General features: G+C 45.2%; 37 non-coding genes across 37 annotated transcripts; all 37 read right to left on the reverse strand.

Moving 5' to 3' along the window:
* Positions 1-1,605: 1,605 nt before the first annotated feature.
* On the reverse strand, positions 1,606-1,677 carry TRNAP-UGG (transfer RNA proline (anticodon UGG)). The gene has a single exon. It is a non-coding gene; the product is annotated as a tRNA-Pro (tRNA).
* Positions 1,678-2,247: 570 nt separating this feature from the next.
* TRNAP-AGG (transfer RNA proline (anticodon AGG)) lies at positions 2,248-2,319 on the reverse strand. Its single transcript has one exon. It is a non-coding gene; the product is annotated as a tRNA-Pro (tRNA).
* Positions 2,320-5,138: 2,819 nt separating this feature from the next.
* Positions 5,139-5,210, reverse strand: TRNAP-UGG (transfer RNA proline (anticodon UGG)). The gene has a single exon. It is a non-coding gene; the product is annotated as a tRNA-Pro (tRNA).
* A 729-nt stretch (positions 5,211-5,939) lies between these two features.
* On the reverse strand, positions 5,940-6,011 carry TRNAP-AGG (transfer RNA proline (anticodon AGG)). Its single transcript has one exon. It is a non-coding gene; the product is annotated as a tRNA-Pro (tRNA).
* Positions 6,012-6,419: 408 nt separating this feature from the next.
* TRNAP-UGG (transfer RNA proline (anticodon UGG)) lies at positions 6,420-6,491 on the reverse strand. The gene has a single exon. It is a non-coding gene; the product is annotated as a tRNA-Pro (tRNA).
* An 889-nt stretch (positions 6,492-7,380) lies between these two features.
* TRNAP-GGG (transfer RNA proline (anticodon GGG)) lies at positions 7,381-7,452 on the reverse strand. The gene has a single exon. It is a non-coding gene; the product is annotated as a tRNA-Pro (tRNA).
* Positions 7,453-7,701: 249 nt separating this feature from the next.
* On the reverse strand, positions 7,702-7,773 carry TRNAP-UGG (transfer RNA proline (anticodon UGG)). Its single transcript has one exon. It is a non-coding gene; the product is annotated as a tRNA-Pro (tRNA).
* A 570-nt stretch (positions 7,774-8,343) lies between these two features.
* On the reverse strand, positions 8,344-8,415 carry TRNAP-AGG (transfer RNA proline (anticodon AGG)). Its single transcript has one exon. It is a non-coding gene; the product is annotated as a tRNA-Pro (tRNA).
* Positions 8,416-8,823: 408 nt separating this feature from the next.
* TRNAP-UGG (transfer RNA proline (anticodon UGG)) lies at positions 8,824-8,895 on the reverse strand. Its single transcript has one exon. It is a non-coding gene; the product is annotated as a tRNA-Pro (tRNA).
* Positions 8,896-9,784: 889 nt separating this feature from the next.
* TRNAP-GGG (transfer RNA proline (anticodon GGG)) lies at positions 9,785-9,856 on the reverse strand. The gene has a single exon. It is a non-coding gene; the product is annotated as a tRNA-Pro (tRNA).
* A 249-nt stretch (positions 9,857-10,105) lies between these two features.
* TRNAP-UGG (transfer RNA proline (anticodon UGG)) lies at positions 10,106-10,177 on the reverse strand. Its single transcript has one exon. It is a non-coding gene; the product is annotated as a tRNA-Pro (tRNA).
* A 570-nt stretch (positions 10,178-10,747) lies between these two features.
* TRNAP-AGG (transfer RNA proline (anticodon AGG)) lies at positions 10,748-10,819 on the reverse strand. Its single transcript has one exon. It is a non-coding gene; the product is annotated as a tRNA-Pro (tRNA).
* Positions 10,820-11,229: 410 nt separating this feature from the next.
* Positions 11,230-11,301, reverse strand: TRNAP-GGG (transfer RNA proline (anticodon GGG)). The gene has a single exon. It is a non-coding gene; the product is annotated as a tRNA-Pro (tRNA).
* A 249-nt stretch (positions 11,302-11,550) lies between these two features.
* TRNAP-UGG (transfer RNA proline (anticodon UGG)) lies at positions 11,551-11,622 on the reverse strand. Its single transcript has one exon. It is a non-coding gene; the product is annotated as a tRNA-Pro (tRNA).
* A 1,854-nt stretch (positions 11,623-13,476) lies between these two features.
* On the reverse strand, positions 13,477-13,548 carry TRNAP-UGG (transfer RNA proline (anticodon UGG)). The gene has a single exon. It is a non-coding gene; the product is annotated as a tRNA-Pro (tRNA).
* Positions 13,549-13,797: 249 nt separating this feature from the next.
* Positions 13,798-13,869, reverse strand: TRNAP-UGG (transfer RNA proline (anticodon UGG)). The gene has a single exon. It is a non-coding gene; the product is annotated as a tRNA-Pro (tRNA).
* A 2,173-nt stretch (positions 13,870-16,042) lies between these two features.
* On the reverse strand, positions 16,043-16,116 carry TRNAP-GGG (transfer RNA proline (anticodon GGG)). Its single transcript has one exon. It is a non-coding gene; the product is annotated as a tRNA-Pro (tRNA).
* A 249-nt stretch (positions 16,117-16,365) lies between these two features.
* TRNAP-CGG (transfer RNA proline (anticodon CGG)) lies at positions 16,366-16,437 on the reverse strand. Its single transcript has one exon. It is a non-coding gene; the product is annotated as a tRNA-Pro (tRNA).
* Positions 16,438-16,525: 88 nt separating this feature from the next.
* TRNAP-AGG (transfer RNA proline (anticodon AGG)) lies at positions 16,526-16,597 on the reverse strand. The gene has a single exon. It is a non-coding gene; the product is annotated as a tRNA-Pro (tRNA).
* Positions 16,598-17,007: 410 nt separating this feature from the next.
* TRNAP-AGG (transfer RNA proline (anticodon AGG)) lies at positions 17,008-17,079 on the reverse strand. The gene has a single exon. It is a non-coding gene; the product is annotated as a tRNA-Pro (tRNA).
* Positions 17,080-17,810: 731 nt separating this feature from the next.
* Positions 17,811-17,882, reverse strand: TRNAP-CGG (transfer RNA proline (anticodon CGG)). Its single transcript has one exon. It is a non-coding gene; the product is annotated as a tRNA-Pro (tRNA).
* An 88-nt stretch (positions 17,883-17,970) lies between these two features.
* Positions 17,971-18,042, reverse strand: TRNAP-AGG (transfer RNA proline (anticodon AGG)). The gene has a single exon. It is a non-coding gene; the product is annotated as a tRNA-Pro (tRNA).
* A 410-nt stretch (positions 18,043-18,452) lies between these two features.
* TRNAP-AGG (transfer RNA proline (anticodon AGG)) lies at positions 18,453-18,524 on the reverse strand. The gene has a single exon. It is a non-coding gene; the product is annotated as a tRNA-Pro (tRNA).
* Positions 18,525-19,255: 731 nt separating this feature from the next.
* Positions 19,256-19,327, reverse strand: TRNAP-CGG (transfer RNA proline (anticodon CGG)). Its single transcript has one exon. It is a non-coding gene; the product is annotated as a tRNA-Pro (tRNA).
* An 88-nt stretch (positions 19,328-19,415) lies between these two features.
* Positions 19,416-19,487, reverse strand: TRNAP-AGG (transfer RNA proline (anticodon AGG)). The gene has a single exon. It is a non-coding gene; the product is annotated as a tRNA-Pro (tRNA).
* Positions 19,488-19,897: 410 nt separating this feature from the next.
* TRNAP-AGG (transfer RNA proline (anticodon AGG)) lies at positions 19,898-19,969 on the reverse strand. The gene has a single exon. It is a non-coding gene; the product is annotated as a tRNA-Pro (tRNA).
* A 408-nt stretch (positions 19,970-20,377) lies between these two features.
* TRNAP-GGG (transfer RNA proline (anticodon GGG)) lies at positions 20,378-20,451 on the reverse strand. The gene has a single exon. It is a non-coding gene; the product is annotated as a tRNA-Pro (tRNA).
* Positions 20,452-20,539: 88 nt separating this feature from the next.
* On the reverse strand, positions 20,540-20,611 carry TRNAP-CGG (transfer RNA proline (anticodon CGG)). The gene has a single exon. It is a non-coding gene; the product is annotated as a tRNA-Pro (tRNA).
* An 87-nt stretch (positions 20,612-20,698) lies between these two features.
* Positions 20,699-20,772, reverse strand: TRNAP-GGG (transfer RNA proline (anticodon GGG)). The gene has a single exon. It is a non-coding gene; the product is annotated as a tRNA-Pro (tRNA).
* A 1,213-nt stretch (positions 20,773-21,985) lies between these two features.
* TRNAP-CGG (transfer RNA proline (anticodon CGG)) lies at positions 21,986-22,057 on the reverse strand. The gene has a single exon. It is a non-coding gene; the product is annotated as a tRNA-Pro (tRNA).
* Positions 22,058-22,146: 89 nt separating this feature from the next.
* TRNAP-CGG (transfer RNA proline (anticodon CGG)) lies at positions 22,147-22,218 on the reverse strand. Its single transcript has one exon. It is a non-coding gene; the product is annotated as a tRNA-Pro (tRNA).
* A 248-nt stretch (positions 22,219-22,466) lies between these two features.
* Positions 22,467-22,540, reverse strand: TRNAP-GGG (transfer RNA proline (anticodon GGG)). Its single transcript has one exon. It is a non-coding gene; the product is annotated as a tRNA-Pro (tRNA).
* A 1,213-nt stretch (positions 22,541-23,753) lies between these two features.
* On the reverse strand, positions 23,754-23,825 carry TRNAP-CGG (transfer RNA proline (anticodon CGG)). Its single transcript has one exon. It is a non-coding gene; the product is annotated as a tRNA-Pro (tRNA).
* An 89-nt stretch (positions 23,826-23,914) lies between these two features.
* TRNAP-CGG (transfer RNA proline (anticodon CGG)) lies at positions 23,915-23,986 on the reverse strand. The gene has a single exon. It is a non-coding gene; the product is annotated as a tRNA-Pro (tRNA).
* A 249-nt stretch (positions 23,987-24,235) lies between these two features.
* On the reverse strand, positions 24,236-24,307 carry TRNAP-CGG (transfer RNA proline (anticodon CGG)). Its single transcript has one exon. It is a non-coding gene; the product is annotated as a tRNA-Pro (tRNA).
* A 410-nt stretch (positions 24,308-24,717) lies between these two features.
* TRNAP-CGG (transfer RNA proline (anticodon CGG)) lies at positions 24,718-24,789 on the reverse strand. Its single transcript has one exon. It is a non-coding gene; the product is annotated as a tRNA-Pro (tRNA).
* Positions 24,790-25,840: 1,051 nt separating this feature from the next.
* TRNAP-CGG (transfer RNA proline (anticodon CGG)) lies at positions 25,841-25,912 on the reverse strand. Its single transcript has one exon. It is a non-coding gene; the product is annotated as a tRNA-Pro (tRNA).
* Between the last annotated feature and the right edge of the window lie 14 nt (positions 25,913-25,926).

A 25,926-nucleotide genomic window follows, 5' to 3' on the forward strand; every position in this document is an offset into this window, starting at 1 on the left:
GGGTCCGTCAGCGATTTGAACCGGGGACCACTCACACCCGAAGCGAGTATCATACCCCTAGACCAACGGACCATGTATGACACTGAGACATGCTAAACCCGTAGGCCTACAATTAAACTCGTTGCATTTAAATAGTCACTAAATTACTTCTGAAAAAACTCGGGTCCGTCCGAGATTTGAACCCGGGACCACTCACATCCGAAGCGAGTATCATACCCCTATACCAACTGATTATGTATGACACTGAAACATGCTCAACTCGTGTTCCTACAATTTAACTTGTTGCATTGAAATAGTCGCTAAATTACTTCTGCAAAACTCGGGTTCGTCCGGGATTTAAACCCGGGACCACTCACACCCGAAGCGAGTATCATACCTCTACACCAACGGACCATGTATGACACTGAAACATGCTCAACTCGTAGGCCTACAATTTAACTAGTTGCATTTAAATAGTCGCTAATTTACTTCTGCAAAACTCGGGTCCGTCCGGGATTTGAACCCGGGACCACTCACACCCGAAGCGAGTATCATACCCTTAGACCAACGGACGAAGTATGTCACTGAAACATGCTCAACTCGTAGTCCTACAATTTAACTAGTTGCATTTAAATAGTCACTAAATTACTTCTGCAAAAACTCGGGTCCGTTAGGGATTTGAACCCGGGACCACTCGAACCCTAAGCGAGTATCATACCCCTAGACCAACGGACCATGTGCGTAACAAAAACATGCTCAACTCAAACGCCAACCCTGTAGTTAAATGCATTTAAATAGTCGCTAAATTACAACTGCAAAAACTTGGGTCCGTCCGGGATTTGAACCCGGGACCACTTGCACCCGAAGCGAGTATCATACCCCTAGACCAACGGACGAAGTATGACACTGAAACATGCTCAACTCGTAGGCCTACAATTTAACTAGTTGCATTTAAATAGTCACCAAATTACTTCTGCAAAACTCGGGTCCGTCCGGGATTTGAACCCGGGACCACTCGAACCCTAAGCGAGTATCATACCTACAGACCAACATAACGTGTGCGTAACTAAAACATGCTCAACTCATAGGCCTACCCTGTAGTTAGTTGCATTTAAATATTCACTAAATTACTTCTGCAAAAACTTGTGTCCGTTCGGGATTTGAACCCAGGACCACTCACACCCGAAGCGAATATCATACCCCTAGACCAACGGACCTTGTATGACACTGAGACATGCTCAACTCGTAATCCTACAATTTAACTAGTTGCATTTATATAGTCACTAAATTACTTCTGCAAAAACTCGGGTCCGTCAGGGATTTGAACCCGGGACCACTCGAACCCTAAGCGAGTATCATACCTATAGACCAACAGAACGTGTGCGTAACTAAAACATGCTCAACTCATAGGCCTACCCTGTAGTTAGTTGCATTTAAATATTCACTAAATTACTTCTGCAAAAACTTGGGTCCGTCCGAGATTTGAACCCGGAACCACTCGCACCCGAAGCGAGTATCATACCCCTAGACCAACGGTCGAATTATGACACTGAAACATGCTCAACTCGAGGCCTACAATTTAACTAGTTGCATTTAAATAGTCACCAAATTACTTCTTCAAAACTCGGGTCCGTCCGGGATTTGAACCCGGGACCACTCGCACCCAAAGCGAGTATCATACCGCTAGACCAACGGACCATGTGCGTAACTAAAACATGCTCAACTCATAGGCCTACCCTGTAGTTAGTTGCATTTAAATAGTCACTAAATTACTTCTGCAAAAACTTGGGTCCGTCCGGGATTTGAACCCGGGACCACTCGCACCCGAAGCGAGTATCATACCCCTATACCAACTGACCATGTATGACACTGAAACATGCTCAACTCGTGTTCCTACAATTTAACTAGTTGCTTTGAAATAGACGCTAAATTACTTCTGCAAAACTCGGGTTCGTCCGGGATTTAAACCCGGGACCACTCACACCCGAATCGAGTATCATACCTCTACACCAACGGACCATGTATGACACTGAAACATGCTCAACTCGTAGGCCTACAATTTAACTAGTTGCATTTAAATAGTCGCTAATTTACTTCTGCAAAACTCGGGTCCGTCCGGGATTTGAACCCGGGACCACTCACACCCGAAGCGAGTATCATACCTCTACACCAACGGACGAAGTATGACGCTGAAACATGCTCAACTCATAGGCCTACAATTTAACTAGTTGCATTTAAATAGTCACCAAATTACTTCTGCAAAAACTCTGGTCCGTCCGGGAATTGAACCCGGGACCACTCGTACCCTAAGCGAGCATCATACCCCTAGATCAACGGACCCTGTGAGTAACTAAAACATGCTCAACTCAAAGGCCAACCTTGTAGTTAAATGCATTTAAATAGTCACTAAATTGCTTCTGCAAAAACTCGGGTCCGTTCGGGATTTGAACCCGTGACCACTCACACCCGAAGCGAGAATCATACCCCTAGACCAACTGACCATGTATGACACTGAAACATGCTCAACTCGTAGGTCTACAATTTAACTAGTTGCATTTAAATAGTCACCAAATTACTTCTGCAAAACTCGGGTCCGTCAGCGATTTGAACCGGGGACCACTCACACCCGAAGCGAGTATCATACCCCTAGACCAACGGACCATGTATGACACTGAGACATGCTAAACCCGTAGGCCTACAATTAAACTCGTTGCATTTAAATAGTCACTAAATTACTTCTGAAAAAACTCGGGTCCGTCCGGGATTTGAACCCGGGACCACTCACATCCGAAGCGAGTATCATACCCCTATACCAACTGATTATGTATGACACTGAAACATGCTCAACTCGTGTTCCTACAATTTAACTTGTTGCATTGAAATAGTCGCTAAATTACTTCTGCAAAACTTGGGTCCGTCCGGGATTTGAACCCGGGACTACTTGCACCCAAAGCGAGTATCATACCCCTAGATCAACGGACCATGCGAGCAACTAAAACATGCTCAACTCAAAGGCCAACCTGTAGTTAAATGCATTTAAATAGTCGCTAAATTACAACAGTAAAAACTCGGGTCCGTTCGGGATTTGAACCCGGGACCACTCACACCCGAAGCAAATATCTTACCCTTAGACCAACGGACGAAGTATGTCACTGAAACATGCTCAACTCGTAGTCCTACAATTTAACTAGTTGCATTTAAATAGTCACTAAATTACTTCTGCAAAAACTCGGGTCCGTTAGGGATTTGAACCCGGGACCACTCGAACCCTAAGCGAGTATCATACCCCTAGACCAACGGACCATGTGCGTAACAAAAACATGCTCAACTCAAACGCCAACCCTGTAGTTAAATGCATTTAAATAGTCGCTAAATTACAACTGCAAAAACTTGGGTCCGTCCGGGATTTGAACCCGGGACCACTTGCACCCGAAGCGAGTATCATACCCCTAGACCAACGGACGAAGTATGACACTGAAACATGCTCAACTCGTAGGCCTACAATTTAACTAGTTGCATTTAAATAGTCACCAAATTACTTCTGCAAAACTCGGGTCCGTCCGGGATTTGAACCCGGGACCACTCGAACCCTAAGCGAGTATCATACCTACAGACCAACATAACGTGTGCGTAACTAAAACATGCTCAACTCATAGGCCTACCCTGTAGTTAGTTGCATTTAAATATTCACTAAATTACTTCTGCAAAAACTTGTGTCCGTTCGGGATTTGAACCCAGGACCACTCACACCCGAAGCGAATATCATACCCCTAGACCAACGGACCTTGTATGACACTGAGACATGCTCAACTCGTAATCCTACAATTTAACTAGTTGCATTTATATAGTCACTAAATTACTTCTGCAAAAACTCGGGTCCGTCCGGGATTTGAACCCGGGACCACTCGAACCCTAAGCGAGTATCATACCTACAGACCAACATAACGTGTGCGTAACTAAAACATGCTCAACTCATAGGCCTACCCTGTAGTTAGTTGCATTTAAATATTCACTAAATTACTTCTGCAAAAACTTGTGTCCGTTCGGGATTTGAACCCGGGACCACTCACACCCGAAGCAAATATCTTACCCTTAGACCAACGGACGAAGTATGTCACTGAAACATGCTCAACTCGTAGTCCTACAATTTAACTAGTTGCATTTAAATAGTCACTAAATTACTTCTGCAAAAACTCGGGTCCGTTAGGGATTTGAACCCGGGACCACTCGAACCCTAAGCGAGTATCATACCCCTAGACCAACGGACCATGTGCGTAACAAAAACATGCTCAACTCAAACGCCAACCCTGTAGTTAAATGCATTTAAATAGTCGCTAAATTACAACTGCAAAAACTTGGGTCCGTCCGGGATTTGAACCCGGGACCACTTGCACCCGAAGCGAGTATCATACCCCTAGACCAACGGACGAAGTATGACACTGAAACATGCTCAACTCGTAGGCCTACAATTTAACTAGTTGCATTTAAATAGTCACCAAATTACTTCTGCAAAACTCGGGTCCGTCCGGGATTTGAACCCGGGACCACTCGAACCCTAAGCGAGTATCATACCTACAGACCAACATAACGTGTGCGTAACTAAAACATGCTCAACTCATAGGCCTACCCTGTAGTTAGTTGCATTTAAATATTCACTAAATTACTTCTGCAAAAACTTGTGTCCGTTCGGGATTTGAACCCAGGACCACTCACACCCGAAGCGAATATCATACCCCTAGACCAACGGACCTTGTATGACACTGAGACATGCTCAACTCGTAATCCTACAATTTAACTAGTTGCATTTATATAGTCACTAAATTACTTCTGCAAAAACTCGGGTCCGTCAGGGATTTGAACCCGGGACCACTCGAACCCTAAGCGAGTATCATACCTATAGACCAACAGAACGTGTGCGTAACTAAAACATGCTCAACTCATAGGCCTACCCTGTAGTTAGTTGCATTTAAATATTCACTAAATTACTTCTGCAAAAACTTGGGTCCGTCCGAGATTTGAACCCGGAACCACTCGCACCCGAAGCGAGTATCATACCCCTAGACCAACGGTCGAATTATGACACTGAAACATGCTCAACTCGAGGCCTACAATTTAACTAGTTGCATTTAAATAGTCACCAAATTACTTCTTCAAAACTCGGGTCCGTCCGGGATTTGAACCCGGGACCACTCGCACCCAAAGCGAGTATCATACCGCTAGACCAACGGACCATGTATGACACTGAAACATGCTCAACTCGTGTTCCTACAATTTAACTAGTTGCTTTGAAATAGACGCTAAATTACTTCTGCAAAAACTTGGGTCCGTCCGAGATTTGAACCCGGAACCACTCGCACCCGAAGCGAGTATCATACCCCTAGACCAACGGTCGAATTATGACACTGAAACATGCTCAACTCGAGGCCTACAATTTAACTAGTTGCATTTAAATAGTCACCAAATTACTTCTTCAAAACTTGGGTCCGTCCGGGATTTGAACCCGGGACCACTCGCACCCGAAGCGAGTATCATACCCCTATACCAACTGACCATGTATGACACTGAAACATGCTCAACTCGTGTTCCTACAATTTAACTAGTTGCTTTGAAATAGACGCTAAATTACTTCTGCAAAACTCGGGTTCGTCCGGGATTTAAACCCGGGACCACTCACACCCGAAGCGAGTATCATACCTCTACACCAACGGACCATGTATGACACTGAAACATGCTCAACTCGTAGGCCTACAATTTAACTAGTTGCATTTAAATAGTCGCTAATTTACTTCTGCAAAACTCGGGTCCGTCCGGGATTTGAACCCGGGACCACTCACACCCGAAGCGAGTATCATACCTCTACACCAACGGACGAAGTATGACGCTGAAACATGCTCAACTCATAGGCCTACAATTTAACTAGTTGCATTTAAATAGTCACCAAATTACTTCTGCAAAAACTCTGGTCCGTCCGGGAATTGAACCCGGGACCACTCGTACCCTAAGCGAGCATCATACCCCTAGATCAACGGACCCTGTGAGTAACTAAAACATGCTCAACTCAAAGGCCAACCTTGTAGTTAAATGCATTTAAATAGTCACTAAATTGCTTCTGCAAAAACTCGGGTCCGTTCGGGATTTGAACCCGTGACCACTCACACCCGAAGCGAGAATCATACCCCTAGACCAACTGACCATGTATGACACTGAAACATGCTCAACTCGTAGGTCTACAATTTAACTAGTTGCATTTAAATAGTCACCAAATTACTTCTGCAAAACTCGGGTCCGTCAGCGATTTGAACCGGGGACCACTCACACCCGAAGCGAGTATCATACCCCTAGACCAACGGTCGAATTATGACACTGAAACATGCTCAACTCGAGGCCTACAATTTAACTAGTTGCATTTAAATAGTCACCAAATTACTTCTTCAAAACTCGGGTCCGTCCGGGATTTGAACCCGGGACCACTCGCACCCAAAGCGAGTATCATACCGCTAGACCAACGGACCATGTATGACACTGAAACATGCTCAACTCGTGTTCCTACAATTTAACTAGTTGCTTTGAAATAGACGCTAAATTACTTCTGCAAAAACTTGGGTCCGTCCGAGATTTGAACCCGGAACCACTCGCACCCGAAGCGAGTATCATACCCCTAGACCAACGGTCGAATTATGACACTGAAACATGCTCAACTCGAGGCCTACAATTTAACTAGTTGCATTTAAATAGTCACCAAATTACTTCTTCAAAACTTGGGTCCGTCCGGGATTTGAACCCGGGACCACTCGCACCCGAAGCGAGTATCATACCCCTATACCAACTGACCATGTATGACACTGAAACATGCTCAACTCGTGTTCCTACAATTTAACTAGTTGCTTTGAAATAGACGCTAAATTACTTCTGCAAAACTCGGGTTCGTCCGGGATTTAAACCCGGGACCACTCACACCCGAAGCGAGTATCATACCTCTACACCAACGGACCATGTATGACACTGAAACATGCTCAACTCGTAGGCCTACAATTTAACTAGTTGCATTTAAATAGTCGCTAATTTACTTCTGCAAAACTCGGGTCCGTCCGGGATTTGAACCCGGGACCACTCACACCCGAAGCGAATATCATACCCCTAGACCAACTGACCATGTATGACACTGAAACATGCTCAACTCGTAGGTCTACAATTTAACTAGTTGCATTTAAATAGTCACCAAATTACTTCTGCAAAACTCGGGTCCGTCAGCGATTTGAACCGGGGACCACTCACACCCGAAGCGAGTATCATACCCCTAGACCAACGGACCATGTATGACACTGAGACATGCTAAACCCGTAGGCCTACAATTAAACTCGTTGCATTTAAATAGTCACTAAATTACTTCTGAAAAAACTCGGGTCCGTCCGGGATTTGAACCCGGGACCACTCGCACCCCAAGCGAGTATCATACCCCTAGACCAACTGACCATGTATTACACTGAAACATGCTCAACTCGTAGGTCTACAATTTAACTAGTTGCATTTAAATAGTCACCAAATTACTTCTGCAAAAACTTGGGTCCGTCCGAGATTTGAACCCGGAACCACTCGCACCCGAAGCGAGTATCATACCCCTAGACAAACGGTCGAATTATGACACTGAAACATGCTCAACTCGTAGGCCTACAATTTAACTAGTTGCATTTAAATAGTCACCAAATTACTTCTTCAAAACTCGGGTCCGTCCGGGATTTGAACCCGGGACCACTCACACCCAAAGCGAGTATCATACCGCTAGACCAACGGACCATGTGCGTAACTAAAACATGCTCAACTCATAGGCCTACCCTGTAGTTAGTTGCATTTAAATAGTCACTAAATTACTTCTGCAAAAACTTGGGTCCGTCCGGGATTTGAACCCGGGACCACTCGCACCCGAAGCGAGTATCATACCCCTATACCAACTGACCATGTATGACACTGAAACATGCTCAACTCGTGTTCCTACAATTTAACTAGTTGCTTTGAAATAGTCGCTAAATTACTTCTGCAAAACTCGGGTTCGTCCGGGATTTGAACCCGGGACCACTCACACCCGAAGCGAGTATCATACCTCTACACCAACGGACCATGTATGACACTGAAACATGCTCAACTCGTAGGCCTACAATTTAACTAGTTGCATTTAAATAGTCGCTAATTTACTTCTGCAAAACTCGGGTCCGTCCGGGATTTGAACCCGGGACCACTCACACCCGAAGCGAGTATCATACCTCTACACCAACGGACGAAGTATGACGCTGAAACATGCTCAACTCATAGGCCTACAATTTAACTAGTTGCATTTAAATAGTCACCAAATTACTTCTGCAAAAACTCTGGTCCGTCCGGGAATTGAACCCGGGACCACTCGTACCCTAAGCGAGCATCATACCCCTAGATCAACGGACCCTGTGAGTAACTAAAACATGCTCAACTCAAAGGCCAACCTTGTAGTTAAATGCATTTAAATAGTCACTAAATTGCTTCTGCAAAAACTCGGGTCCGTTCGGGATTTGAACCCGTGACCACTCACACCCGAAGCGAGAATCATACCCCTAGACCAACTGACCATGTATGACACTGAAACATGCTCAACTCGTAGGTCTACAATTTAACTAGTTGCATTTAAATAGTCACCAAATTACTTCTGCAAAACTCGGGTCCGTCAGCGATTTGAACCGGGGACCACTCACACCCGAAGCGAGTATCATACCCCTAGACCAACGGTCGAATTATGACACTGAAACATGCTCAACTCGAGGCCTACAATTTAACTAGTTGCATTTAAATAGTCACCAAATTACTTCTTCAAAACTCGGGTCCGTCCGGGATTTGAACCCGGGACCACTCGCACCCAAAGCGAGTATCATACCGCTAGACCAACGGACCATGTATGACACTGAAACATGCTCAACTCGTGTTCCTACAATTTAACTAGTTGCTTTGAAATAGACGCTAAATTACTTCTGCAAAAACTTGGGTCCGTCCGAGATTTGAACCCGGAACCACTCGCACCCGAAGCGAGTATCATACCCCTAGACCAACGGTCGAATTATGACACTGAAACATGCTCAACTCGAGGCCTACAATTTAACTAGTTGCATTTAAATAGTCACCAAATTACTTCTTCAAAACTTGGGTCCGTCCGGGATTTGAACCCGGGACCACTCGCACCCGAAGCGAGTATCATACCCCTATACCAACTGACCATGTATGACACTGAAACATGCTCAACTCGTGTTCCTACAATTTAACTAGTTGCTTTGAAATAGACGCTAAATTACTTCTGCAAAACTCGGGTTCGTCCGGGATTTAAACCCGGGACCACTCACACCCGAAGCGAGTATCATACCTCTACACCAACGGACCATGTATGACACTGAAACATGCTCAACTCGTAGGCCTACAATTTAACTAGTTGCATTTAAATAGTCGCTAATTTACTTCTGCAAAACTCGGGTCCGTCCGGGATTTGAACCCGGGACCACTCACACCCGAAGCGAATATCATACCCCTAGACCAACTGACCATGTATGACACTGAAACATGCTCAACTCGTAGGTCTACAATTTAACTAGTTGCATTTAAATAGTCACCAAATTACTTCTGCAAAACTCGGGTCCGTCAGCGATTTGAACCGGGGACCACTCACACCCGAAGCGAGTATCATACCCCTAGACCAACGGACCATGTATGACACTGAGACATGCTAAACCCGTAGGCCTACAATTAAACTCGTTGCATTTAAATAGTCACTAAATTACTTCTGAAAAAACTCGGGTCCGTCCGGGATTTGAACCCGGGACCACTCGCACCCCAAGCGAGTATCATACCCCTAGACCAACTGACCATGTATTACACTGAAACATGCTCAACTCGTAGGTCTACAATTTAACTAGTTGCATTTAAATAGTCACCAAATTACTTCTGCAAAAACTTGGGTCCGTCCGAGATTTGAACCCGGAACCACTCGCACCCGAAGCGAGTATCATACCCCTAGACAAACGGTCGAATTATGACACTGAAACATGCTCAACTCGTAGGCCTACAATTTAACTAGTTGCATTTAAATAGTCACCAAATTACTTCTTCAAAACTCGGGTCCGTCCGGGATTTGAACCCGGGACCACTCACACCCAAAGCGAGTATCATACCGCTAGACCAACGGACCATGTGCGTAACTAAAACATGCTCAACTCATAGGCCTACCCTGTAGTTAGTTGCATTTAAATAGTCACTAAATTACTTCTGCAAAAACTTGGGTCCGTCCGGGATTTGAACCCGGGACCACTCGCACCCGAAGCGAGTATCATACCCCTATACCAACTGACCATGTATGACACTGAAACATGCTCAACTCGTGTTCCTACAATTTAACTAGTTGCTTTGAAATAGTCGCTAAATTACTTCTGCAAAACTCGGGTTCGTCCGGGATTTGAACCCGGGACCACTCACACCCGAAGCGAGTATCATACCTCTACACCAACGGACCATGTATGACACTGAAACATGCTCAACTCGTAGGCCTACAATTTAACTAGTTGCATTTAAATAGTCGCTAATTTACTTCTGCAAAACTCGGGTCCGTCCGGGATTTGAACCCGGGACCACTCACACCCGAAGCGAGTATCATACCTCTACACCAACGGACGAAGTATGACGCTGAAACATGCTCAACTCATAGGCCTACAATTTAACTAGTTGCATTTAAATAGTCACCAAATTACTTCTGCAAAAACTCTGGTCCGTCCGGGAATTGAACCCGGGACCACTCGTACCCTAAGCGAGCATCATACCCCTAGATCAACGGACCCTGTGAGTAACTAAAACATGCTCAACTCAAAGGCCAACCTTGTAGTTAAATGCATTTAAATAGTCACTAAATTGCTTCTGCAAAAACTCGGGTCCGTTCGGGATTTGAACCCGTGACCACTCACACCCGAAGCGAGAATCATACCCCTAGACCAACTGACCATGTATGACACTGAAACATGCTCAACTCGTAGGTCTACAATTTAACTAGTTGCATTTAAATAGTCACCAAATTACTTCTGCAAAACTCGGGTCCGTCAGCGATTTGAACCGGGGACCACTCACACCCGAAGCGAGTATCATACCCCTAGACCAACGGACCATGTATGACACTGAGACATGCTAAACCCGTAGGCCTACAATTAAACTCGTTGCATTTAAATAGTCACTAAATTACTTCTGAAAAAACTCGGGTCCGTCCGGGATTTGAACCCGGGACCACTCGCACCCCAAGCGAGTATCATACCCCTAGACCAACTGACCATGTATTACACTGAAACATGCTCAACTCGTAGGTCTACAATTTAACTAGTTGCATTTAAATAGTCACCAAATTACTTCTGCAAAAACTTGGGTCCGTCCGAGATTTGAACCCGGAACCACTCGCACCCGAAGCGAGTATCATACCCCTAGACCAACGGTCGAATTATGACACTGAAACATGCTCAACTCGTAGGCCTACAATTTAACTAGTTGCATTTAAATAGTCACCAAATTACTTCTTCAAAACTCGGGTCCGTCCGGGATTTGAACCCGGGACCACTCACACCCAAAGCGAGTATCATACCGCTAGACCAACGGACCATGTGCGTAACTAAAACATGCTCAACTCATAGGCCTACCCTGTAGTTAGTTGCATTTAAATAGTCACTAAATTACTTCTGCAAAAACTTGGGTCCGTCCGGGATTTGAACCCGGGACCACTCGCACCCGAAGCGAGTATCATACCCCTATACCAACTGACCATGTATGACACTGAAACATGCTCAACTCGTGTTCCTACAATTTAACTAGTTGCTTTGAAATAGTCGCTAAATTACTTCTGCAAAACTCGGGTTCGTCCGGGATTTGAACCCGGGACCACTCACACCCGAAGCGAGTATCATACCTCTACACCAACGGACGAAGTATGACACTAAAAACATGCTCAACTCGTAGGCCTACAATTTAACTAGTTGCATTTAAATAGTCACCAAATTACTTCTGCAAAAACTCGGGTCCGTTAGGGATTTAAACCCGGGACCACTCGAACCCTAAGCGAGTATCATACCCCTAGACCAATGGACGAAGTATGACACTGAAACATGCTCAACTCGTAGGCCTACAATTTAACTAGTTGCATTTAAATAGTCGCTAAATTACTTCTGCAAAACTCGGGTCCGTCCGGGATTTGAACCCGGGACCACTCACACCCGAAGCGAGTATCATACCTCTACACCAACGGACGAAGTATGACACTGAAATATGCTCAACTCATAGGCCTACAATTTAACTAGTTGCATTTAAATAGTCACCAAATTACTTCTGCAAAAACTCTGGTCCGTCCGGGAATTGAACCCGGGACCACTCGTACCCTAAGGGAGCATCATACCCCTAGATCAACGGACCCTGTGAGTAACTAAAACATGCTCAACTCAAAGGCCAACCTTGTAGTTAAATGCATTTAAATAGTCACTAAATTGCTTCTGCAAAAACTCGGGTCCGTTCGGGATTTGAACCCGTGACCACTCACACCCGAAGCGAGAATCATACCCCTAGACCAACTGACCATGTATGACACTGAAACATGCTCAACTCGTAGGTCTACAATTTTACTAGTTGCATTTAAATAGTCACCAAATTACTTCTGCAAAACTCGGGTCCGTCAGGGATTTGAACCGGGGACCACTCACACCCGAAGCGAGTATCATACCCCTAGACCAACGGACCATGTATGACACTGAGACATGCTAAACCCGTAGGCCTACAATTAAACTCGTTGCATTTAAATAGTCACTAAATTACTTCTGAAAAAACTCGGGTCCGTCCGGGATTTGAACCCGGGACCACTCCCACCCCAAGCGAGTATCATACCCCTAGACCAACTGACCATGTATGACACTGAAACATGCTCAACTCGTAGGTCTACAATTTAACTAGTTGCATTTAAATAGTCACCAAATTACTTCTGCAAAAACTTGGGTCCGTCCGAGATTTGAACCCGGGACCACTCGCACCCCAAGCGAGTATCATACCCCTAGACCAACTGACCATTATGACACTGAAACATGCTCAACTCGTAGGTCTACAATTTAACTAGTTGCATTTAAATAGTCACCAAATTACTTCTGCAAAACTCGGGTCCGTCAGGGATTTGAACCGGGGACCACTCACACCCGAAGCGAGTATCATACCCCTAGATCAACGGACCATGTGAGCAACTAAAACATGTTCAACTCAAACGCCAACCCTGTAGTTAAATGCATTTAAATAGTCGCTAAATTACTTCTGCAAAACTCGCGTCCGTCCGGGATTTGAACCCGGGACCACTCACACCCGAAGCGAATATCATACCCCTGGACCAACGGACCATGTATGACAGTGAGACATGCTCAACTCGTAGGCCTACAATTTAACTAGTTGCATTTAAATAGTCGCTAAATTCCATCTGCAAAATTCGGGTCCGTCCGGGATTTGAACCCGGGACCACTCGCACCCAAAGCGAGTATAATACCGCTAGACCAACGGACCATTTGCGTAACTAAAACATGCTCAACTCATAGGCCTACCCTGTAGTTAGTTGCATTTAAATAGTCACCAAATTACTTCTGCAAAAACTCGGGTCCGTCCGGGATTTGAACCCGGGACCACTCACACCCGAAGCGAGTATCATACCCCTATACCAACTGATTATGTATGACACTGAAACATGCTCAACTCGTGTTCCTACAATTTAACTAGTTGCATTGAAAAAGTCGCTAATTTACTTCTGCAAAACTCGGGTCCGTCCGGGATTTGAACCCGGGATCACTTGCACCCAAAGCAAGTATCATACCCCTAGATCAACGGACCATGTGAGCAACTAAAACATGCTCAACTCAAAGGCCAACCCTGTAGTTAAATGCATTTAAATATTCGCTAAATTACAACTGCAAAAACTCGGGTCCGTTCAGGATTTGAACCCGGGACCACTCACACCCGAAGCGAATATCATACCCCTAGACCAACGGACGAAGTATGACACTGAAACACGCTCAACTCGTAGTCCTACAATTTAACTAGTTGCATTTAAATAGTCGCTAAATTACTTCTGCAAACCTCGGGTCCGTCCGGGATTTGAACCCGTAACCACTCGCACCCAAAGCGAGTATCATACCCCTAGACCAACGGACCATATGCGTAAATAAAACATGCTCAACTCGCAGGCCTACAATTTAACTAGTTGCATTTATATAGTCACTAAATTACTTCTGCAAAAACTCGTGTCCGTCAGGGGTTTCAACCCGGGACCACTCGAACCCTAAGCGAGTATCATACCCCTAGACCAACGGAACATGTGCGTAACTAAAACATGCTCAACTCATAGGCCTATTCTGTAGTTAGTTGCATTTAAATAGTCACTAAATTACTTCTGCAAAAACTTGGGTCCGTCCGGGATTTGAACCCGGGACAACTCGCACCCGAAGCGAGTATCATACCCCTATACCAACTGACCATGTATGACAGTGAAACATGCTCAACTCGTGTTCCTACAATTTAACTAGTTGCTTTGAAATAGTCGCTAAATTACTTCTGCAAAACTCGGGTTCGTCCGGGATTTGAACCCGGGACCACTTGCACCCAAAGCTAGTATCTTACCCCTAGACCAACGGACCATGTGAGCAACTTAAACATGCTCAACTCAAACGCCAACCCTGTAGTTAAATGCATTTAAATAGTCGCTAAATTACTTCTGCAAAACTCGCGTCCGTCCGGGATTTGAACCCGGGACCACTCACACCCGAAGCGAATATCATACCTCTGGACCAACGGACCATGAATGGCAGTGAGACATGCTCAACTCGTAGGCCTACAATTTAACTAGTTGCATTTATGTAGTCACTAAATTACTTCTGCAAAAACTCGGGTCGGTCCGGGATTTGAACCCGGGACCACTCGCACCCAAAGCGAGTATAATACCGCTAGACCAACGGACCATGTGCGTAACTAAAACATGCTCAACTCATAGGCCTACCCTGTAGTTAGTTGCATTTAAATAGTCACCAAATTACTTCTGCAAAAACTCGGGTTCGTCCAGGATTTGAACCCGGGACCACTCACACCCGAAGCGAGTATCATACCCCTAGATCAACGGACCATGTGAGCAACTAAAACATGCTCAACTCAAACGCCAACCCTGTAGTTAAATGCATTTAAATAGTCGCTAAATTACTTCTGCAAAACTCGGGTCCGTCCGGTATTTGAACCCGGGACCACTCACACCCGAAGCGAATATCATACCCCTGGACCAACGGACCATGTATGACAGTGAGACATGCTCAAGTCGTAGGCCTACAATTTAACTAGTTGCATTTAAATAGTCGCTAAATTACATCTGCAAAATTCGGGTCCGTCCGGGATTTGAACCCGGGACCACTTGCACCCAAAGCGAGTATCATACCCCTATACCAACTGATTATGTATGACACTGAAACATGCTCAACTCGTGTTCCTACAATTTAACTAGTTGCATTGAAATAGTCGCTAATTTACTTCTGCAAAACTCGGGTCCGTCCGGGATTTGAACCCGGGACCACTTGCACCCAAAGCGAGTATCATACCCCTAGATCAACGGACCATGTGAGCAACTAAAACATGCTCAACTCAAAGGCCAACCCATTATTTAAATGCATTTAAATATTCGCTAAATTACAACTGCAAAAACTCGGGTCCGTTCGTGATTTGAACCCGTGACCACTCACACCCGAAGCGAGTATCATACCCCTAGACCAACGGACCATGTATGACACTGAGACATGCTCAACTCGTAGGTCTACAATTTAACTAGTTGCATTTAAATAGTCACCAAATTACTTCTGCAAAACTCGGATCCGTCAGGGATTTGAACCGGGGACCACTCACACCCGAAGCGAGTATCATACCCCTAGACCAACGGACCATGTATGACACTGAGACATGCTAAACCCGTAGGCCTACAATTTAACTCGTTGCATTTAAATAGTCACTAAATTACTTCTGAAAAAACTCGGGTCCGTCCAGGATTTGAACCCGGGACCACTCGCACCCCAAGCGAGTATCATACCCCTAGACCAACGGACGAAGTATGACACTGAAACATGCTCAACTCGTAGGCCTACAATTTAACTAGTTGCATTTAAATAGTCACCAAATTACTTCTGCAAAAACTCTGGTCCGTCTGGGAATTGAACCCGGGACCACTCGTACCCGAAGCGAGTATCATACCCCTATACCAACTGACCATGTATGACACTGAAACATGCTCAACTCGTAGGCCTAATATTTAACTATTTGCAGTTAAATAGTCACCAAATTACTTCTGCAAAACTCGGGTCCGTCCGGGATTTGAACCCGGGACCACTCACACCCGAAGCGAATATCATACCCCTAGACCAACGGACCATGTATGACAGTGAGACATGCTCAACTCGTAGGCTTACAATTTAACTAGTTGCATTTAAATAGTCGCTAAATTACATCTGCAAAACTCGGGTCCGTCCGGGATTTGAACCCGGGACCACTCGAACCCTAAGCGAGTATCATACCCCTAGACCAACGGACCATGTGAGTGACTTAAACATGCTCCACTCATAGGCCTACCCTGTAGTTAGTTGCATCTAAATAGTCACTAAATTACTTCTGCAAAAACTCGGGTCCGTTAGGGATTTAAACCCGGGACCACTCGAACCCTAAGCGAGTATCATATCCCTAGACCAACGGACGAAGTATGACACTGAAACATGCTCAACTCGTAGGCCTACAATTTAACTAGTTGCATTTAAATAGTCGCTAAATTACTTCTGCAAAACTCGGGTCCGTCCGGGATTTGAACCCGGGACCACTCACACCCGAAGCGAGTATCATACCTCTACACCAACGGACGAAGTATGACACTGAAACATGCTCAACTCGTAGGCCTACAATTTAACTAGTTGCATTTAAATAGTCACCAAATTACTTCTGCAAAAACTCTGGTCCGTCCGGAATTTGAACCCGGGACCACTCGTACCCTAAGCGAGCATCATACCCCTAGATCAACGGACCATGTGAGTAACTAAAACATGCTCAACTCAAAGGCCAACCTTGTAGTTAAATGCATTTAAATAGTCACTAAATTGCTTCTGCAAAAACTCGGGTCCGTTCGGGATTTGAACCCGTGACCACTCACACCCGAAGCGAGTATCATACCCCTAGAGCAACTGACCATGTATGACACTGAAACATGCTCAACTCGTAGGTCTACAATTTAACTAGTTGCATTTAAATAGTCACCAAATTACTTCTGCAAAACTCGGATCCGTCAGGGATTTTAACCGGGGACCACTCACACCCGAAGCGAGTATCATACCCCTAGACCAACGGACCATGTATGACACTGAGACATGCTAAACCCGTAGGCCTACAATTTAACTCGTTGCATTTAAATAGTCACTAAATTACTTCTGAAAAAACTCGGGTCCGCCCAGGATTTGAACCCGGGACCACTCGCACCCCAAGCGAGTATCATACCCCTAGACCAACGGACGAAGTATGACACTGAAACATGCTCAACTCGAAGGCCTACAATTTAACTAGTTGCATTTAAATAGTCACCAAATTACTTCTGCAAAAACTCTGGTCCGTCTGGGAATTGAACCCGGGACCACTCGTACCCGAAGCGAGTATCATACCCCTATACCAACTGACCATGTATGACACTGAAACATGCTCAACTCGTAGGCCTAATATTTAACTATTTGCATTTAAATAGTCACCAAATTACTTCTGCAAAACTCGGGTCCGTCCGGGATTTGAACCCGGGACCACTCACACCCGAAGCGAATATCATACCCCTAGACCAACGGACCATGTATGACAGTGAGACATGCTCAACTCGTAGGCTTACAATTTAACTAGTTGCATTTAAATAGTCGCTAAATTACATCTGCAAAACTCGGGTCCGTCCGGGATTTGAACCCGGGACCACTCGAACCCTAAGCGAGTATCATACCCCTAGACCAACGGACCATGTGAGTGACTAAAACATGCTCCACTCATAGGCCTACCCTGTAGTTAGTTGCATCTAAATAGTCACTAAATTACTTCTGCAAAAACTCGGGTCCGTTAGGGATTTAAACCCGGGACCACTCGAACCCTAAGCGAGTATCATATCCCTAGACCAACGGACGAAGTATGACACTGAAACATGCTCAACTCGTAGGCCTACAATTTAACTAGTTGCATTTAAATAGTCGCTAAATTACTTCTGCAAAAAACGGGTCCGTCCGGGATTTGAACCCGGGACCACTCACACCCGAAGCGAGTATCATACCTCTACACCAACGGACGAAGTATGACACTGAAACATGCTCAACTCGTAGGCCTACAATTTAACTAGTTGCATTTAAATAGTCACCAAATTACTTCTGCAAAAACTCTGGTCCGTCCGGAATTTGAACCCGGGACCACTCGTACCCTAAGCGAGCATCATACCCCTAGATCAACGGACCATGTGAGTAACTAAAACATGCTCAACTCAAAGGCCAACCTTGTAGTTAAATGCATTTAAATAGTCACTAAATTGCTTCGGCAAAAACTCGGGTCCGTTCGGGATTTGAACCCGTGACCACTCACACCCGAAGCGAGTATCATACCCCTAGAGCAACTGACCATGTATGACACTGAAACATGCTCAACTCGTAGGTCTACAATTTAACTAGTTGCATTTAATTAGTCACCAAATTACTTCTGCAAAACTCGGATCCGTCAGGGATTTGAACCGGGGACCACTCACACCCGAAGCGAGTATCATACCCCTAGACCAACGGACCATGTATGACACTGAGACATGCTAAACCCGTAGGCCTACAATTTAACTCGTTGCATTTAAATAGTCACTAAATTACTTCTGAAAAAACTTGGGTCCGTCCAGGATTTCAACCCGGGACCACTCGCACCCCAAGCGAGTATCATACCCCTAGACCAACGGACGAAGTATGACACTGAAACATGCTCAACTCGAAGGCCTACAATTTAACTAGTTGCATTTAAATAGTCACCAAATTACTTCTGCAAAAACTCTGGTCCGTCTGGGAATTGAACCCGGGACCACTCGTACCCGAAGCGAGTATCATACCCCTATACCAACTGACCATGTATGACACTGAAACATGCTCAACTCGTAGGCCTAATATTTAACTATTTGCATTTAAATAGTCACCAAATTACTTCTGCAAAACTAGGGTCCGTCCGGGATTTGAACCCGGGACCACTCACACCCGAAGCGAATATCATACCCCTAGACCAACGGACCATGTATGACAGTGAGACATGCTCAACTCGTAGGCTTACAATTTAACTAGTTGCATTTAAATAGTCGCTAAATTACATCTGCAAAACTCGGGTCCGTCCGGGATTTGAACCCGGGACCACTCGAACCCTAAGCGAGTATCATACCCCTAGACCAACGGACCATGTGAGTGACTAAAACATGCTCCACTCATAGGCCTACCCTGTAGTTAGTTGCATCTAAATAGTCACTAAATTACTTCTGCAAAAACTCGGGTCCGTTAGGGATTTAAACCCGGGACCACTCGAACCCTAAGCGAGTATCATATCCCTAGACCAACGGACGAAGTATGACACTGAAACATGCTCAACTCGTAGGCCTACAATTTAACTAGTTGCATTTAAATAGTCGCTAAATTACTTCTGCAAAACTCGGGTCCGTCCGGGATTTGAACCCGGGACCACTCACACCCGAAGCGATCATCATACCTCTACACCAACGGACGAAGTATGACACTGAAACATGCTCAACTCGTAGGCCTACAATTTAACTAGTTGCATTTAAATAGTCACCAAATTACTTCTGCAAAAACTCTGGTCCGTCCGGAATTTGAACCCGGGACCACTCGTACCCTAAGCGAGCATCATACCCCTAGATCAACGGACCATGTGAGTAACTAAAACATGCTCAACTCAAAGGCCAACCTCGTAGTTAAATGCATTTAAATAGTCACTAAATTGCTTCTGCGAAAACTCGGGTCCGTTCGGGATTTGAACCCGTGACCACTCACACCCGAAGCGAGTATCATACCCCTAGACCAACTGACCATGTATGACACTGAAACATGCTCAACTCGTAGGTCTACAATTTAACTAGTTGCATTTAAATAGTCACCAAATTACTTCTGCAAAACTCGGATCCGTCAGGGATTTGAACCGGGGACCACTCACACCCGAAGCGAGTATCATACCCCTAGACCAACGGACCATGTATGACACTGAGACATGCTAAACCCGTAGGCCTACAATTTAACTCGTTGCATTTAAATAGTCACTAAATTACTTCTGAAAAAACTCGGGTCCGTCCGGGATTTGAACCCGGGACCACTCGCACCCCAAGCGAGTATCATACCCCTAGACCAACGGACGAAGTATGACACTGAAACATGCTCAACTCGTAGGCCTACAATTTAACTAGTTGCATTTAAATAGTCGCTAAATTACTTCTGCAAAACTCGGGTCCGTCCGGGATTTGAACCCGGGACCACTCACACCCGAAGCGAGTATCATACCCCTAGACCAACGGACCATGTATGACACTGAGACATGCTAAACCCGTAGGCCTACAATTTAACTCGTTGCATTTAAATAGTCACTAAATTACTTCTGAAAAAACTCGGGTCCGTCCGGGATTTGAACCCGGGACCACTCGCACCCCAAGCGAGTATCATACCCCTAGACCAACGGACGAAGTATGACACTGAAACATGCTCAACTCGTAGGCCTACAATTTAACTAGTTGCATTTAAATAGTCACCAAATTACTTCTGCAAAAACTCTGGTCCGTCTGGGAATTGAACCCGGGACCACTCGTACCCGAAGCGAGTATCATACCCCAATACCAATGGACGAAGTATGACACTGAAACATGCTCAACTCGTAGGCCTACAATTTAACTAGTTGCATTTAAATAGTCGCTAAATTACTTCTGCAAAACTCGGGTCCGTCCGGGATTTGAACCCGGGACCACTCACACCCGAAGCGAGTATCATACCTCTACACCAACGGACGAAGTATGACACTGAAACATGCTCAACTCGTAGGTCTACAATTTAACTAGATGCATTTAAATAGTCACCAAATTACTTCTGCAAAACTCGGGTCCGTCAGGGATTTTAACCCGGGACCACTCACACCCGAAGCGAGTATCATACCCCTAGACCAACGGACCATGTATGACACTGAGACATGCTAAACCCGTAGGCCTACAATTTAACTCGTTGCATTTAAATAGTCACTAAATTACTTCTGCAAAACTCGGGGCCATCCGCGATTTGAACCCGGGACCACTCACACCCGAAGCGAGTATCATACCTGTAGACCAACAGATCATGAATGACACTGAGACATGCTAAACCCGGAGGCCTAGAATTTAATTAGTTGCATTTAAATAGTCACTAAATTACTTCTGCAAAAACTCGGGTCCGTTCGAGATTTGAACCCGGGACCACTCGCACCCTAAGAAAGCATCATACCCCTAGATCGACGGACCATGTGAGCAACTAAAACATGCTCAACTCAAAGGCCAACCCTGTAGTTAAATGCATTTAAATAGTCAATAAATTACTTCTGCAAAAACTTGGGTCCGTTCGGGATTTGAACCCGGGACCACTCGCACCCTAAGAAAGCATCATACCCCTAGATCAACGGACCATGTGAGCAACTAAAACATGCTCAACTCAAAGGCCAACCCTGTAGTTAAATGCATTTAAATAGTCAATAAATTACTTCTGCAAAAACTTGGGTCCGTTCGAGATTTGAACCCGGGACCACTCGCACCCTAAGAAAGCATCTTACCCCTAGATCAACGGACCATGTATGACACTGAAACATGCTCAACTCAAAGGCCAACCCTGTAGTTAAATGCATTTAAATAGTCAATAAATTACTTCTGCAAAAACTCGGGTCCGTCCGGGATTTGAACCCGGGACCACTCACACCCGAAGCGAGTATCATACCCCTAGACCAACTGACCATGTATGACACTGAAACATGCTCAACTCGTAGGTCTACAATTTAACTAGTTGCATTTAAATAGTCATAAAATTACTTCTGCAAAAACTCGGGTCCGTCCGGGATTTGAACCCGGGACCACTCGCACCCGAGGCGGGTATCATACCCCTAAACCAACGGACCATGTGAGTGACTAAAACATGCTCAACTCAAAGGCCAACCTTGTAGTTAAATGCATTTTAATAGTCACTAAATTGCTTCTGCAAAAACTCGGGTCCGTTCGGGATTTGAACCCGTGACCACACACACCCGAAGCGAGTATCATACCCCTAGACCAACGGACCATGTATGACACTGAGACATGCTAAACCCGTAGGCCTACAATTTAACTCGTTGCATTTAAATAGTCACTAAATTACTTCTGAAAAAACTCGGGTCCGTCCGGGATTTGAACCCGGGACCACTCGCACCCCAAGCGAGTATCATACCCCTAGACCAACGGACGAAGTATGACACTGAAACATGCTCAACTCGTAGGCCTACAATTTAACTAGTTGCATTTAAATAGTCACCAAATTACTTCTGCAAAAACTCTGGTCCGTCTGGGAATTGAACCCGGGACCACTCGTACCCGAAGCGAGTATCATACCCCAATACCAATGGACGAAGTATGACACTGAAACATGCTCAACTCGTAGGCCTACAATTTAACTAGTTGCATTTAAATAGTCGCTAAATTACTTCTGCAAAACTCGGGTCCGTCCGGGATTTGAACCCGGGACCACTCACACCCGAAGCGAGTATCATACCTCTACACCAACGGACGAAGTATGACACTGAAACATGCTCAACTCGTAGGTCTACAATTTAACTAGATGCATTTAAATAGTCACCAAATTACTTCTGCAAAACTCGGGTCCGTCAGGGATTTTAACCCGGGACCACTCACACCCGAAGCGAGTATCATACCCCTAGACCAACGGACCATGTATGACACTGAGACATGCTAAACCCGTAGGCCTACAATTTAACTCGTTGCATTTAAATAGTCACTAAATTACTTCTGCAAAACTCGGGGCCATCCGCGATTTGAACCCGGGACCACTCACACCCGAAGCGAGTATCATACCTGTAGACCAACAGATCATGAATGACACTGAGACATGCTAAACCCGGAGGCCTAGAATTTAATTAGTTGCATTTAAATAGTCACTAAATTACTTCTGCAAAAACTCGGGTCCGTTCGAGATTTGAACCCGGGACCACTCGCACCCTAAGAAAGCATCATACCCCTAGATCGACGGACCATGTGAGCAACTAAAACATGCTCAACTCAAAGGCCAACCCTGTAGTTAAATGCATTTAAATAGTCAATAAATTACTTCTGCAAAAACTTGGGTCCGTTCGGGATTTGAACCCGGGACCACTCGCACCCTAAGAAAGCATCATACCCCTAGATCAACGGACCATGTGAGCAACTAAAACATGCTCAACTCAAAGGCCAACCCTGTAGTTAAATGCATTTAAATAGTCAATAAATTACTTCTGCAAAAACTTGGGTCCGTTCGAGATTTGAACCCGGGACCACTCGCACCCTAAGAAAGCATCTTACCCCTAGATCAACGGACCATGTATGACACTGAAACATGCTCAACTCAAAGGCCAACCCTGTAGTTAAATGCATTTAAATAGTCAATAAATTACTTCTGCAAAAACTCGGGTCCGTCCGGGATTTGAACCCGGGACCACTCACACCCGAAGCGAGTATCATACCCCTAGACCAACTGACCATGTATGACACTGAAACATGCTCAACTCGTAGGTCTACAATTTAACTAGTTGCATTTAAATAGTCATAAAATTACTTCTGCAAAAACTCGGGTCCGTCCGGGATTTGAACCCGGGACCACTCGCACCCGAGGCGGGTATCATACCCCTAAACCAACGGACCATGTGAGTGACTAAAACATGCTCAACTCAAAGGCCAACCTTGTAGTTAAATGCATTTTAATAGTCACTAAATTGCTTCTGCAAAAACTCGGGTCCGTTCGGGATTTGAACCCGTGACCACACACACCCGAAGCGAGTATCATACCCCTAGACCAACGGACCATGTATGACACTGAAACATGCTCAACTCGTAGGTCTACAATTTAACTAGATGCATTTAAATAGTCACCAAATTACTTCTGCAAAACTCGGGTCCGTCAGGGATTTGAACCCGGGACCACTCACACCCGAAGCGAGTATCATACCCCTAGACCAACGGACCATGTATGACAGTGAGACATGCTAAACCCGTAGGCCTACAATTTAACTCGTTGCATTTAAATAGTCACTAAATTACTTCTGCAAAACTCGGGGCCGTCCGCGATTTGAACCCGGGACCACTCACACCCGAAGCGAGTATCATACCTGTAGGCCAACAGATCATGAATGACACTGAGACATGCTAAACCCGTAGGCCTAGAATTTAATTAGTTGCATTTAAATAGTCACTAAATCACTTCTGCAAAAACTCGGGTCCGTTCGAGATTTGAACCCGGGACCACTCGCACCCTAAGAAAGCATCATACCCCTAGATCGACGGACCATGTGAGCAACTAAACCATGCTCAACTCAAAGGCCAACCCTGTAGTTAAATGCATTTAAATAGTCAATAAATTACTTCTGCAAAAACTCGGGTCCGTCCGGGATTTGAACCCGGGACCACTCACACCCGAAGCGAGTATCATACCCCTAGACCAACTGACCATGTATGACACTGAAACATGCTCAACTCGTGGGTCTACAATTTAACTAGTTGCATTTAAATAGTCATAAAATTACTTCTGCAAAACTCGCGTCCGTCCGGGATTTGAACCCGGGACCACTCACACCCGAAGCGAATATCATACCTCTGGACCAACGGACCATGTATGGCAGTGAGACATGCTCAACTCGTAGGCCTACAATTTAACTAGTTGCATTTATGTAGTCACTAAATTACTTCTGCAAAAACTCGGGTCGGTCCGGGATTTGAACCCGGGACCACTCGCACCCAAAGCGAGTATAATACCGCTAGACCAACGGACCATGTGCGTAACTAAAACATGCTCAACTCATAGGCCTACCCTGTAGTTAGTTGCATTTAAATAGTCACCAAATTACTTCTGCAAAAACTCGGGTTCGTCCAGGATTTGAACCCGGGACCACTCACACCCGAAGCGAGTATCATACCCCTAGATCAACGGACCATGTGAGCAACTAAAACATGCTCAACTCAAACGCCAACCCTGTAGTTAAATGCATTTAAATAGTCGCTAAATTACTTTTGCAAAACTCGGGTCCGTCCGGTATTTGAACCCGGGACCACTCACACCCGAAGCGAATATCATACCCCTGGACCAACGGACCATGTATGACAGTGAGACATGCTAAAGTCGTAGGCCTACAATTTAACTAGTTGCATTTAAATAGTCGCTAAATTACATCTGCAAAATTCGGGTCCGTCCGGGATTTGAACCCGGGACCACTTGCACCCAAAGCGAGTATCATACCCCTATACCAACTGATTATGTATGACACTGAAACATGCTCAACTCGTGTTCCTACAATTTAACTAGTTGCATTGAAATAGTCGCTAATTTACTTCTGCAAAACTCGGGTCCGTCCGGGATTTCAACCCGGGACCACTTGCACCCAAAGCGAGTATCATACCCCTAGATCAACGGACCATGTGAGCAACTAAAACATGCTCAACTCAAAGGCCAACCCTGTATTTAAATGCATTTAAATATTCGCTAAATTACAACTGCAAAAACTCGGGTCCGTTCGGGATTTGAACCCGTGACCACTCACACCCGAAGCGAGTATCATACCCCTAGACCAACGGACCATGTATGACACTGA

Source organism: Phalangium opilio, unplaced genomic scaffold, assembly GCF_054372755.1.
Source record: "Phalangium opilio isolate 3A_F unplaced genomic scaffold, DU_Popi_V2 ptg000082l_1, whole genome shotgun sequence".
In the NCBI taxonomy this organism is placed as follows: Eukaryota; Metazoa; Arthropoda; class Arachnida; order Opiliones; family Phalangiidae; genus Phalangium; species Phalangium opilio.